The 14213-nt window shown below is 37.3% G+C and overlaps 1 pseudogene; it reads right to left on the reverse strand.

The window, feature by feature from the left end:
• Window positions 1-337: 337 nt before the first annotated feature.
• LOC100723568 (lysozyme C-like) lies at window positions 338-4893 on the reverse strand (annotated as a pseudogene).
• Between the last annotated feature and the right edge of the window lie 9320 nt (window positions 4894-14213).

The raw sequence follows: 14213 nt of genomic DNA on the forward strand, positions 1-14213 counted from the left end.
TGACTTTTCCTAGAAGCCACACAGCTTGCATAGCTTACCAGAGAGGCTGGCTGGTTGAGTTCTTGTTGGGTCCTCGCAGTCCTAGCATGGCTGATTCTTGGGAGGCACTGACTCTTGCAGATTTCTTGAGAATAAAATTTTGCTATTACTATTTGCTTTACTTATGAAATGAAAAAATAGAACTTCTTAGTGCACATAAAAGCTCTTAGGAGAAAGACTATGTTTTTCTAATGCTTCCATAAAAATACTACTTGTTTGGAGGGGAAGCAATAAGAGTGTGAAGCTACCTCTTTTATATGAAAAGAGAAAAAACGAGTGGAAGAAGGAAATTTTGCAGTTATACTCCACAGTCATGAGTGTATGGCTTGACATCTTTGTTTTGACAATGCTTTCTCCATCCCATCCTGCAAAGAGAAATTAAACACAGAGAAAAAGTCAAAATCTATCTTCATTACAACACACATACTTTATATCCTTAGCAGCAGCAAAGCATATTTTTGACAAATACATAGCTAGACTCAAATATGCTATTTCCTGAATGGGGAATGCATGCAAAGTATTTTTTTCTCTCTAAACTCACAATGCAGCACAGTATGCTGCACAGAAATGTTGGATTAAGTACATTGCATATTTAGCTTGCTCTAGAAATATTTTCAATAAATATCACGGAAATAGAAGAATGTGGAGAATTTTAAATCTCTGAACCCACCCCCAACATAAATGGTGGAGCAAAATCATAGCAGTTTGAGTCCCTTAAGGTACATTGTTTCTTCCTGGATAATGAGAATACATTTTGTCACATGAGCCCAAACTTTTAAGTTTTAGCTCAAAGACATTTTGGTTTTTGAAATCTTCTCTCACTGAGTATACTGACAGTAGATGATCCTTATCCTTTTAATAGTCATACCATGCTTTAATGCTTTATGGATCCAGCACAATATTTTTTGCACAAACTACAGACTGAGAGATGTCATCTTGCATCAAAGCTGAAAGAGGAACGGAGAGAAATGAAGACAACTGTCATAGGAATTTCATCTTAGATTTATCTAGGAGAGTCTTAGGCTGCTTTATCTACCCCATTTGACATGAAATTAAGCATTTTGATTCTCATTAAAGGGAGCCACTGCAAACTCTGGAATTCTTAATGGCGGCTCTTAATACTGAACACTGTTTAAAAAAATGCCTAGTCAAGTTTTCCTTGGATATTCTAGGGTGGATTATTTGTCCTAAAGAAATAATAATAAATGCACCCAAGCATGAGTGCCCAAAGCTGTTCACAGCAATTTATAAAAGGGAAAAATGGAAACTAAGTGTTTCTTAGTAATAATTAGGTGAAAAGTTAGGGAATATACATAGATTAGAATTGTATTCATCCTTTATAATGAAAAGGCAGGTTTGTATTTATGGATAGGGAAATAATTTTATGTGATACTATGAAAACTACAAAGCAGTATATATAAATTTAATTTCTTACATGTTTGTGTGTTGGTACACATGTATATGACATACTTTACCTGTCTGTATGGCATTAACCTACTTCCTGGAGGAATATATAACAAAAGTTACCATAGCGTATGTGTATGAAGAATGAAGTTGCTATTTTTTCTTGCTTCTATATCTTAATTTTTATTCAGAGACTATGTTTTTATGCAATACAAAATACTTCAAAGATAAATTAACCAGATTTAAAAAGAGTATTCCAAAATGAGTCTTGCCTCTTGGCACATTTAACATGTAAGCATTTGGTGATACCAGGTTTCCAGTATTTACACTCCATTGTATGCAGTAAAGGTGAATTTTAGGAGTTTATTAATCCCTACATTGCCAAGGAATAAGTTCTATGTGTTCTCTCCTTATAAAACACAATACAAAATAAAACAAAATGAGTTTTATGCTAAATATTAAGTCCATAAATTAATTTGTTAAGAATTATAATGATATTTCCAAGACTGTGTATTTTTCTTTTTTGAGTTGCAAATCAAAACATTTAGAAAAAATTAAATCCTGTTCTAATATACATTAAAATCTCTCAGCAAGGGGTTGGAGGGTTAGCTCAGCAGCATAAGCGCCTGCCTTGAAAGCAGACAGTCGTAAGTTCGATCCCTGGTACTGATAAAAAGGAAAAAGACAAAAAAAAAATCTCTCAACAAATTAAAATATATCTGTAGAGGAGGCAGTAATATATAATTATTCTTAAAAGTGGGCAAGCATTTCACTGATATACTAAAAACTTTACATGGGGTGTGATAAAAATATTGTACATTTCAATAAAAAATGTTATGACCATGAAAGACACAGAGACATCAGTTTCTCAAACTACTTTCCCTCGGTTTGAACACAGTTGATCTATCCCTCTTTCCAGTTTCTGAAGCAGTTCTGCAGGTTCTGTTTCATGAGTGTCTTCAGTGCTCACTGTCACAGCGGCCTCAGTGTCCCAGATTGATTCAGATTGCTGACTCCCGTGGCTCTTTTGACTTTGCAGAAAAGGCCCAGGTGGAATGGTGCCAGCTCTGGTGAGTAGGTGGCTGAGGACACACCCTAAGGGGTTACAGGCCTGCTTTTCCACTGCATGGCGCTCCACAGCAGCAGACCCTGTTTGGTGATGACATTGGAAAGGAAACTCATAAAACAGACTTCCAGAACTGCTTCAAAAAGTAGCAAGGATGATGCCACTTTCTATGTTCAAAGCAAAGTATTTTGAGATCAATTAATGGCCATTTGTATTTTACACTAATAAAATTTTTTCTTTAACATGCAAAGTATTTTTCGATCACCATGTCTATTCAGATCATTTCACAATAAAAAGAGAAATAATCATAAACCACCCAACCAATTATTTGTAAAATAGCTCTAAGTACCTACCAAGTACACCACTGCTCAAGACAAAACCTCGACGTGCCAACTTAGTCTAAGTTAATGAATAATTTCAGCAACTTGCATTTGAAAACATCAGTTGTATATGACATACTTTTTGTTTCTTGGTTTATCTATGTGCAGTGCCAGAAATGGAACTCAAGAACTCAGACACACAAAGCAGTTTCTCACCACTGAGCAAATAACCCCCAAGGCCTTAGTTCGTATTGGAAAATTTAGTGAAAAAGCAGTCTCTTTTTAGTAGTGGAGTTATACTTCCTCTAGGATCCAGAAGAATCCTTTCCAACTATCATTTGCACTGAATCTCTATTGTCTGTGCTAGAGGGGTCCTGGCCGACACTCGAGCACGCTCCTGTCTTACCTTTGCAGGATACGTGGCAACCATTAACAGCATTGGGGGTTTTGCCATCGTTGCACCAATAGTGGCTGTTAATCTGGAATATCCCATAGTCAGTGCTTTTGTCTCCAGGATTGTAGTTTGTAACTTGTGTGTTGTAACTACTCTCCGCCTTGGCCAAGCACATCCCTGGGGAGGAATTATTTGTAATAATGAGTAATAATACTAAATGATTTACTCTGTATACCAAAGTCAGATCTTTACATCTAATTCTATTTGTTTGTTCATTTGAGATAAGATCTCACCATGCTATTTATACTGGACTTGAAGCCACTCAGTAGTCCACACTGGCCTCAAAATCATGGTAGTGCTCCTTCTCTACCCTCTTGAGCTCTGGAATTGTAGGCCTGCAGTGCCACGATGGCTCTTTTTAGCTAATTCTATGTTACCCGACACTTACTTTAGAAGTGCAAGGATGCACTGTACTTAACTTACAAAATGCCTTACACTTTAGATTTTTTGTGCTATTATGTCACAGGTTGTGGCCATGACGCCTATGCTAATTTCTTGGGCTCTAGAGACCCTCCTTCCTCAGCCTCCTTAATGACTAGGAGCCTCCTTAGCATATGTATGTGCTCATGGAAAATTAATATTATTAGAAAATATAGAATTTTTATGAAGGGTAAAAATTTTCCTATAATCTCTAAAGATGAACTTAGAGGTCAAGCAAGATTCTTAAAAGCAAGCCTCCGAGGATAAACTAGGTTTGTGTTTTGTTTGTTGTTTGTTTTGTTTTGGTACGGGAGATTGAACTTGCACTTTCCAGACAGGCACTTGTGCTGCTGAGCTAAATCCCTGACCTAGACTAGGTTTTATGTAATTTCATCCATTCACCCATTCTTCTATTCAGTCCCGCATTCATTCAAATATAGTTATTAATTGGAAAATTTTTAAATGGAAAACTAAGAGATTACATTGACAAATATGGAGCAGTGTTCAGGAACTTTCCATTACGCCACATAAAGAATGGTGTGGAAGAAAATGGAAAATAGACAAGTGGAGAATGGCAACATAACACATCTTGACGAGCATCAGAGACCCCTCACATAAACGATGCCTGGTGGGAAATAGGTTCTTATTCTGTTCTTACAAGTTAGCCTTAACTTTTTGAAATCTGATACAAACCCTATATCAGGATAGAGAATGTGAAGAAAGCTTCCACATCACTCTGTCCTCTAGAACCCGGGTTCACACTGGTCTATCAGTGCATCTTTTCCTCTGGCTTCTCAGGCCACTGAATCTGGAGCAACAGGCAAATCTAGTGGGCCTAGAAGAGTCCAGCAGATTGTGTGGAACCTAGAACGTGGAGAGTATTTCCTCTCATGGCATCATTCCTTCACCTGGTGTCTCTGATTCTAAAGGAGCAAACCATGTTTAAATGTTGTAAGTATTGAAATCCACAAGGGAGCAGCAGTCTCTTCATACAAAATCTCCTTGATCATTCATTTTCTCATTGAAGGTGTGTAGAGGCAGAGAGAGCAGACTTACAGTTTGCCAAGTTAATTCCTTGATAACCATCCATCCCTGCTGCTTTCAGGGTTTTGGCCAAATCACGTCTTTCATAGACCTTTCCATAGATGGTCCCAGACAAGAGAAGGACCCAGAAGAAGGAGAGCCTACATGATGACTGGAAGCACAAGCCACTAGATGGCCAGGAGAAGAGGTGCCAGTATTTAAAGTCTTGATTTCCTTCTTCTTCCAATGGTTCAGGGCTACTCTTTATGATTTGTGTGCAAAGCAGAAGATAAATAGTGATCCACCTAATTCAAAACCATTTTGTCAAACATTTTGTTGCTCTAAGAATTAGTCTGTGGTCAATGATGAAATAACAGTGTTGGAAGATTTCCCATGGGAAGTAGTGAGAAGTGACAACATTTGCCAAAACAGAAATGTCCTCCTATATTATTATGAATTTAGGAACTGTAAAGATTAAAAATAAAAGATTATTTTCGGCTTTAAAATACCTGGGGTTTTTTTTCTTTTTCTTCTTTTTTTCTTTTTTTGAGATAGGGTCTTGCCATACAGTTCAGGCTGGCCTTGAGCTCACTTTGTAGCCAAGGCTGGTCTCAAACTTGCAAGGATCCTCCTGCCTCAGCCTCCCGAGTGCTGGGATTATAGGTGTGAGCCACCACACCCAGTGGGGTTTTTTCCTAATATTCTTTTTATTGACCTGTGTGTATTCACTATACTTTTAGCCTTTGGTTGTAACACATATTTTATATCCCATGACATTATTTGGCTTAGTCAGTTTCTTACTCTCGATCTTCTGCCTTTAATGTAAATGCCATAGTTATCAAATCAACACAATACCAGGATAAGTAAGGTTCATGTGAACAATTTCCCTAACTTCCTCTCTAACAAGGACCTGGCCTAGCCCCTAAATTCCTAAAATGAGTTATGTTGAAGGTTTAAATAAAAAAAAAAAGCAAGTGAGGTGGATTTGGGGAACATGGAAAGGCCAAAACCTTGTGGATGTAAAGACTCTGGGAGTAAGAACAGAAACTCTTTCAGATCATCACTCTTACTGGGTTTTCACAGGTTTGGGGGGTACAGGAAGAGGAGGGTACACAGGAAGTAAAAGTCTACAGAAATGACCGGGGCCCTGCTAAGCGAAGGCAATAAATCTTGCCAACTAAGAGAACTGATCGATCTCTAAGGTTGCTGGCTTTACTGCTCTGGAGAAGAGAGAGTCAGCAGACCATGCCCTCAGCTGCCTCAGCTGTGCTGTTATGTTGACTTCAGAGCACTGTGAATACGACCTTTCCCCACAGAGCAGAGGTCCCTTCATGATGAGCAATTTAAGATTACACAGCCTGGCCTCCAGTACCTCGCTGCATACTTTTCTGGCCATGTCTACGTCAGAACATATGAGGTCATTCTAAAACAGTAGGACTGTGAAAGTCCATGTACCCAAACACAAAGAGATACAACTATATGCCCCTTGCAAAAACCAGTCATCTTTGGAAGGTGTGCATGTTTTAAAATCTATATACTACCAGACCTCCAAAGAACTACACTTTATTTCTAGGCAGACAGACTCTGTCCAACATAAAATGGCATCAATTTGGAGCCTCCTTTATTCTTCATCAGTGGCAGTTTCTCTCTCTTTGATCTCTGAAGATTACCAGTTTGGCTGTTTTGTTATGTTTTGTTTTTGACACAAGGTCTGACAAGGCAGGCTTGCCTTGAATTCCGTATGTAATCCAGGTTGACCTCACACTGGATCCAGCTGGGTCAAGTGCAATTTCTACTTTTAGGATTTTTAGAACTCTCCTATGATTTCCATAGCAGTTGTTACAGTTTACAGTCCCACCAACAATGGTGAAAGGTCCTTTCTCTGCAAGTCTTGCCAGAATTTGTTATTGGTTGATTTCTTTATGATAGCAGTTCTTTCTGGAGTAAGATTGATTCTAGGTGCTATTTTTTTTCTTTTGTTGGTACTGGGGATTAAACTCATGACCTTGTGCTTGCCAGATAGACACTTACACTACTGAGCTAAATCCCCAGTCCTCTAGGTGCTATTTTAATTTGAATTTTTGAGTGGCCAGCAATGTTGAACTTTTTTTCATGTACTTACTGGCTACTGGTATTACATCTGAGAAGTATTGATTTATTTCATATGCCCATTTTAATTGCATATTTAAAATTGAGGGGCTTTTCTTTTAGTTCTTTATATATTCTAGGTATTGGACCTTTGAGGAGTAGTTGGCAAAATTTTTATCTCTTGTAAGTTGTCTCTTCACTCTGTTAGTGTTTTCCTTTGCTGTGCATAAACTTTTTAATTTAATGTTATCTCAATTGTTGATTCTATCATTTCTTGTACAATCACATTTTGTTCAAAAAGTTTGTTTTATACTTATGTCTTCAGGAGCTTTGCATATTTTGTCTTCCAGCATATTTTTAATCTATTTTGATTTTAGTTTCTTGCATAATAAGAAATATGGGTCTAGAGTCAACCTTTGGTATATCAAGAGTTTCTAGTTTGTTAAATGGGCTATCTTTCCTCCAGGGACGGAATTTGGCCCTTTTGCCAAACAAAACAAAAACAAAACAAAACAAAACAAAACATAATTGACTATATCTGGAATTGTTTTCATATCCTCTATTTTGTTCCACTGATCAATCTCAGGAGTTTCTTTCCCCCCACCAATACCATGCTGTTTTCACCACTGTAGCTTTGAAGTATAACTTGAAGTCTGGTATTGAAATGCTTCCAACTTACTACTGTTGTCCAGAATAACTTTTGCTACTCTAGCATGGTTTCACATGAATTTTAATATTGCTTTCTCCTGTTGTGCAAGGAATGTTATTGGTACTTTGATTGGGATTATATTAAATCTATATAACTGCTTTGAAATTATGACCAGTTTGACTATATTGGTTCCACCTATGCAGGATCAAGGGATAGCTTCCCATTTTCTGATGCCCTCTTCTACCTCCTTTTTAAGAATACTATTGTTTTCATTATAGAGGTCTTTCACTTCTTTAGTTAGGTTAATTCCTAAGAAATAAATTTTTTGTGCTGTAAGGGGTGATATTTCTCTAATTCCCCTCTCAATGAGTTTGTTATTGGTGTACAGGACTGCTATTGATTTTTGAGTGTTGATTTTGTATCCTGCTATACCACAGAATTTGGAAATTAACTTTAGAATCTATTGCTGGAGTATTTTTGGGTCTTCTATTTAGAGGATCATGTCATTGGCAAATAGTGGTAATTTAAATTCTTTCTTTTCTGTGATAGACTTATTTCTTTCTCTTGCCTAACTGCTCTAGCTACCATTTCAAGAACTGTATTAAACAGAAATGATAATAGCAGACATACTTGTCTTATTCCTGATTTTAGAAGGAAAATTTTCAGCTACTCTCTATTTAGTATAGTGCTGGACCATTGATATGTCATAGTTAGGTGTTATAAGATTGATGCAAAGACCTTCTATTTTTATTTTCTTTGGTGTTTTTATCATGCATGAATATTGGATTTTGTCAAATGTTTTTCTTTATCTATTGAGAAAATCATGTGATTTTTGTACTCACTTCTGTTTTTGTGATGTATTACGTTTATTGGTTTGTGTATCTATCCCTGAATACCTTGAATGAATCCTATTTGGTTATGATGTATGTTTATTATTTGTTGGTTTGGTTGGTGCTGGGGATCAAACAGAGGACATTGTGTATGCAAAGTGAGAACTGTGCCATTGAGCTACACCACTAGCCCTAATTTTTTGTTGTTGTAGCTGATTTGTTGCATTCTGTTGCCAGGGTCTTGTTGAGGATTTTTGCCAGTGTCTTGTTGAGGATTTTTGCATTTGTATTCATGAAAGAGACTGGCCTATAGCTTTGTTATTTGGTTGAGTCCTTTTATGGTTTTGGAATCAGAGTAAGGTGTGCTTCCAGGAATGACTTTGGGAATACTGCTTCCCTTTCACTTTCATTAAAGAGTTTGGGGAGTACTGAGATTAGATCATCTTTAACATTCTTTTAAAACCCAGCAGTGTATCCCTCCGGATCTGGGCTTTTATTACTTACTAATTCCTTTATTACTTTCTTCAATGTCATTGACTGATATTAACTTATTCAGAATTTTTATATCTCCTTGGTTTAGAATGATAGTTTGTATGAATTATAAATTCATACATTTCCTCTGAATTTTCCATATTTTTAGAATACAGGTTCTCCGAGTAGTTACCAATAATAATCTGGAATTCAGCAGAATCCATTGTGATTTCATCTTTTTCCTATATGACTCATGAATTTGTATCTTTTCATTCTCTATTTTGGTAAGATTAGCTAAGGGTTTGTCTATTTTATTTAATCTGTCAAACCACCAACTCTTTGAATGTTTTACAGTCAACTTTACTAATTTTTCCCCCGATCTTTATAATTTCCTCCCTTTAGCTGTAGGTGTGGATTGCTTTGTTTGTTTGTTTTTCTAGAACCTTGAGCTACATCACTAGGTTATTTATTTGTGCTCCTTCTGTTTTTCTGTTGTAGGAATTCACTGCTACGAACATCCCTCTTAGGACTGCTTTCATTGCATCCCATAGCTTCTAGTATGTTGTACTGTCATTATTGTTTGATTGTAAGAACTATGTAATTTCTTCTGTGACCTACTGATTATTTAAGAGAGCATAGTTTCATTTCCATGTATTTGCAGAGTTTATGTGGCTTCTTTTGCCATTGATTCTAGTTTCATTGGACTATGACTTGATAATATGCATGAGGTAATTTTGATTCTTTTGCATTTACTTAATCTTGCTTTTTTGGCTATTACATATATTATCTATTTTGGGGAATGTCCCATGTGTTGATAAGAATATGTACTCTGTCATTATTGGATGAAACACTCCATAGATATATATTAAGTCCATTTATTTTAGTGGTTGGGTCAAGCCTGATGTTTCTTTGCTGATAATTTTTTCCTAGTTGACCTGTCCATTTGTGATGGAGAAATCTGCATTCCTATTGTATTGGTGTTTATCTGATTTTTGATATCCACTAGTGTTTGTTTTATGAATTTGGAATCACCGCTCTTTGGTGCATATATAAATGTTAACTCTTTCTGTAGAATTGTCCCCTTAACTGATATATAAGTTATGTTCTTTGTCTCTTTTGATAAGTTCTAGCTTGAAATCTACTTTGTCTAAAATTAGGATATCAACTCCTGCTTTTTTTCTGGGTTCTTTTTGCATGGTTCTTATTTTCCATCCTTTGACTTTTTAATCTATGAGTGTCTTTTTGAGTTAAAGATATTTCTTAGTGGGGCTGAGGATTTAGCTCAGCAGCATAAGCGCCTGCCTCGCAAGCAGGAAGTCGTGAGTTCGATCCCCGGTACCAATAAAAATGAAAAAGACAAAAAACAAAACAAAACAAAAAAAAGATATTTCTTAGGGTTAGGGTTAACAGTTTTCCACAGCAAAAAGAGAGAGAGAAAAAGAGTGAAGGGAGGTGACAAGGAGGAGAAAGAAAGAGACAGAGAAAGACAAGGAGAATAGAACTGACCTGAATGCAAATACTTGTGCTTTCTATCTGTATTTCTTTAGGAAAGCTATTCTGTCTCTTGGGATTCCAGTTAGTGATCTATAAAAGGACAGAATACTTGTCTATATGATTATTAAAAGAGTTGTGACATTTATTAAGTACTAATACTTCAGAAGCATCGAGTAAACAAAAGCCAATATTTCCCCCATTTTTATTAACCTAATAAAGTCTAGATAAAAGCCTCATGTCTTCTGATATTCTGGTTCACTTCATACCTTAACATCATCTACCATTGGGATTACTTTCCAGGATTATAGCAGCTTTCCTAGAATCCAGTCTACAGTGGATTTTTTTTTTTTGTACCCAGGGCCTTGTGCTTGCCAGGCAATACTGTACTGCTGAGATACATTCCCAGCCCTGGCATGGTTTTTTAAAGGAGGGTTTGAGCCTGAAAAACTCCAGGAACTCAGAAAATTTCCCATAGACTTTAGGTTAATTCTAAGTCCTTGTTTCCTGAAGATTTGCACCTGGACCTGGATCAATTCCCTTCAACTTAATTTCTTTGATGCATGTCGTAGACAACATCCTCTTTGTAAAAATGTTGTCGACTTTAACACTGTTTTTGGTGGTTCCCCAGATGGGGCCCCTCCTTGCTCCCTGCCTTTGCCCACATTGCTTCCTGTATCCAAACACAGCCTATCCTCTCCCTGTCCCCCTGCAGTTCCCTGGCTGGCTTGCACATTTTAGGGCCTAAATGAGCCTCACTCTATTCCTCATTGACCCCTCTCTTCCATGCGCACTCTTTTGTCTTAGAAGTCCCTGAACCAGCACAGGTGGTCCACAAGGTGCTGAGTGATTGTTTGATGAGTGAATGGATCCAAGATGGATAAATTGTGATTTGCTGTTGAGGATTTGTACTCTGAGGACTAAAGTAAGAATTCTTTTTACAGATGTGTGCTAGAGTCCTATACATATCATAAACTCCTTAGTTGGTACCTCCATTCAGAAGTGATACTTATTCTATAGGTGGTTATTGCTGGGACACAATTATAATGTAGAAACAAATTTATAAAATAGCAAACTTACAGATATTTCATGATCAATTAGAAACCTCTCACCATGTTTTTGTTCTACTACTTATGCTGAATTCAATTGACCTTGATGATGTCTACAGCCCAGCTGCAACCTCTGATGAGCACCAAGTCAGAGTAATTGTCTGTACCTTAAGGCACTCTGGGCCATTTCAAGGATCCCGCCCCAGAATGTTCCTATATTATGATAATGCCTTTAACTCTACTCACTCTGCAAGGGCCCCCTTCCCTTGTTCCTGTAGTGTGTCTATATTATGATAAACAATTCCTTTGTTACAAGACTAGCCTGCCTATCAGTGTATGCCTCAAAGTAGTAATCAATTGTGTAACATTTTGTCACTTGATTTGTACCTCCCACTTCTAAATTCTATATATAATAAACTCTTCCTAAATTTAGTGCTGTTGCTTTTGAGAAATTATCTTGCAACAGTTCAGTGGCATTAAGATCCAATAGTCCACTGGTGTAAAGATTAAATGCTGCCTTCTATCTCCCTAGTCCAGGTTCTTCCTTTTGTTTGGTTTGGTTTGGCTTGGCTTAGTTTGGCTTGGCTTGGTTTGGTTTAGGAATTTTCTTGCAACATATCCACAACAGGCCTACAGAGTACCAGTGCTAAGAATCATAGTAGAAAGAGAGAGTAATAAAAGGATCAACTGGACTAGTAGGAGAAGAAAACAGGCCACAAACTAAATACAATGGGTATTTCCTGCAAATGTAAATGTGCAGGGCATGCCCCTCAGGAACCATCCCCACCTCCTGCACCTAATACTGCTGTTGATCTTCAGCTCCCACCCCTTTCCCCAAAACCTTGGACTACAGCGAACTGCCATGCTAGTTTGATGGGAGACGCAAGAACCCTTCACCCAAACAGAAGACCTCAGTAGGCTCAAGTCAGTGTGGTAAGTTTGCCCCTAAAATAGAGGTCTTCAGTGGGTAAATAGGAGCAGTAGTGAAGCTCCCTCCAACTTTAAGACCTTGACAAATTTGGCAAGAGAATGGGTAATCCCTCCACACAGAGAACATCAGACAGGTTAAAAAGTATGTCAATAAGGCCCCCACCAACTAGGAGAAAATTAGAAGGGCTTATGAGCTACCCAGGGACACAGTAGGGCCTCAGCCAACACAAACACTATAGACAGGGAGATCTGGTGACTTGAAATAACCTGAAGACATAACAACAGCAGTAACTAAGAGTTGAACTACATCAATACTCCTAGTTATCTCAGGAAGAATATAAGACTCACCCAACAGCCCTGCAGGAGGAATTCAGGTGACTGGCCCTTCTCTTCATTTGTGGTAACCAGCAATTGGGCAAACATCAACCACACAGTAGCACCCTGAGATTCACACTACCAACAGGTGCGATTATTGGGATTGAAAGACCAAGTATTTGCCCAAAAGGTAAAAATGACAAAATGAAAAAGCAAAATGCAATCTCAAACATCTAGTCCATCAGGAACAAGTACAGGTGACACTGAAATAGAGGACTTTAAAAGTCATACCCCAGAAATCTCCAAAAGTATAACAAATGAGATAAAGAAACAAATTCATGAGGCTATAGAGGAAATCAAATTAGAAATAGTTTCCTACATAAAGACAGAAATAACAACCTTAGTAAAGGAGTTACTCAGCATAGCCAGAGAAGAAATAGATTTTAAAAAAACACAAGAACATGGGGAATTGATTGAAACCTTGAATAAACAATATAGAAAACAAGCAGAATCTATTAAACCAATTCAAAGAGATATTCAAGGAACAAAAAATTCCATTGAAAGCTGGCAAAAACCATTTAAATGAATCTGAAGACCTTGAGGACAGGATCACAGTTAGTGATTGTGAAAGAATAGAACTTTTAAAAAACAACAAAGCAGGGGCTGGGGATTTAGCTCAGCGGCATAAACGCTTGCCTTGCCAGTGTGTGGTCATGAGTTCGATTCCCTTACCGATTAAAAAAAAAAGCAGCATGAAATGACAATATGGCAGCTTCAAGGTGATGCTAAGAGAAACAATATAAGACTAATAGGCATCAATGAAGATGCAGGAGTCAACACAAATGACAAACTATTCACAGAAGTAATAGCACAAAATTTCCCAAACAAGGGGAAAATCTGATATACAGATAAATGAGGCATAGAGAATGCCAAACAGTCACAACCAACATAAATCTACCCCAGATATATAATGATTAGAATCCCAGACATACAATAAAAAACAGAATACTAAAAGCTGTTAGAAAAAAGATGCAATTCACTTATCAAGGAAAGCCCATCAGGATCATGGCAGACTTTTCAGAACAAACTCTCTAGATGAGCTTGGAGTGAGGTATTTGAAACCCTGAAAGAAAACAACTTTCAACCCAGATTGATGTACCCAGTAAAACTGTCTTTCAAATTTAGTGGAGAAACAAGATACTTCAATGACAAAGAACAACTGAAGAAATTCATGTCTGCCAAACCAACACCAGAAAGAGTATTGAAAGGCATACTAGATAGAGACATAAATAACTACAATCTCCAGAACAATAACAGAAAGACACTACCAGGCATGGCAAGCAGTTAAACAAGGGGGAAAAGCAGAAAACAAACAACAGTAACATAATCTGACAAGGTTGAGCCAGTATGTATCAGTTATATCCATAAATGTAAATGGCCTCAATTCACCTATCAAAAGAAATAGGTTGACAGAATGGATCCCACAATATGCTATATACAAGAAACACATCTTACTCAAAAGGAAACTCATAGATTAAAAGTCAAAGGATGGAAAGCAATATTCCATGAAACAGGAATCCAGAAAAAAGCAGGGGTAGCTATTCTGTTTGCAGACATTGTGAACTTCAAACCTAAAATGATTAAAAGAGATAAAAAAGGTCACT

The sequence above is a fragment of the Cavia porcellus genome, unplaced genomic scaffold (assembly GCF_034190915.1).
Source record: "Cavia porcellus strain 051 isolate PalLab524CR breed Dunkin Hartley unplaced genomic scaffold, mCavPor4.1 scaffold_8, whole genome shotgun sequence".
Lineage (NCBI taxonomy): Eukaryota > Metazoa > Chordata > Mammalia > Rodentia > Caviidae > Cavia > Cavia porcellus.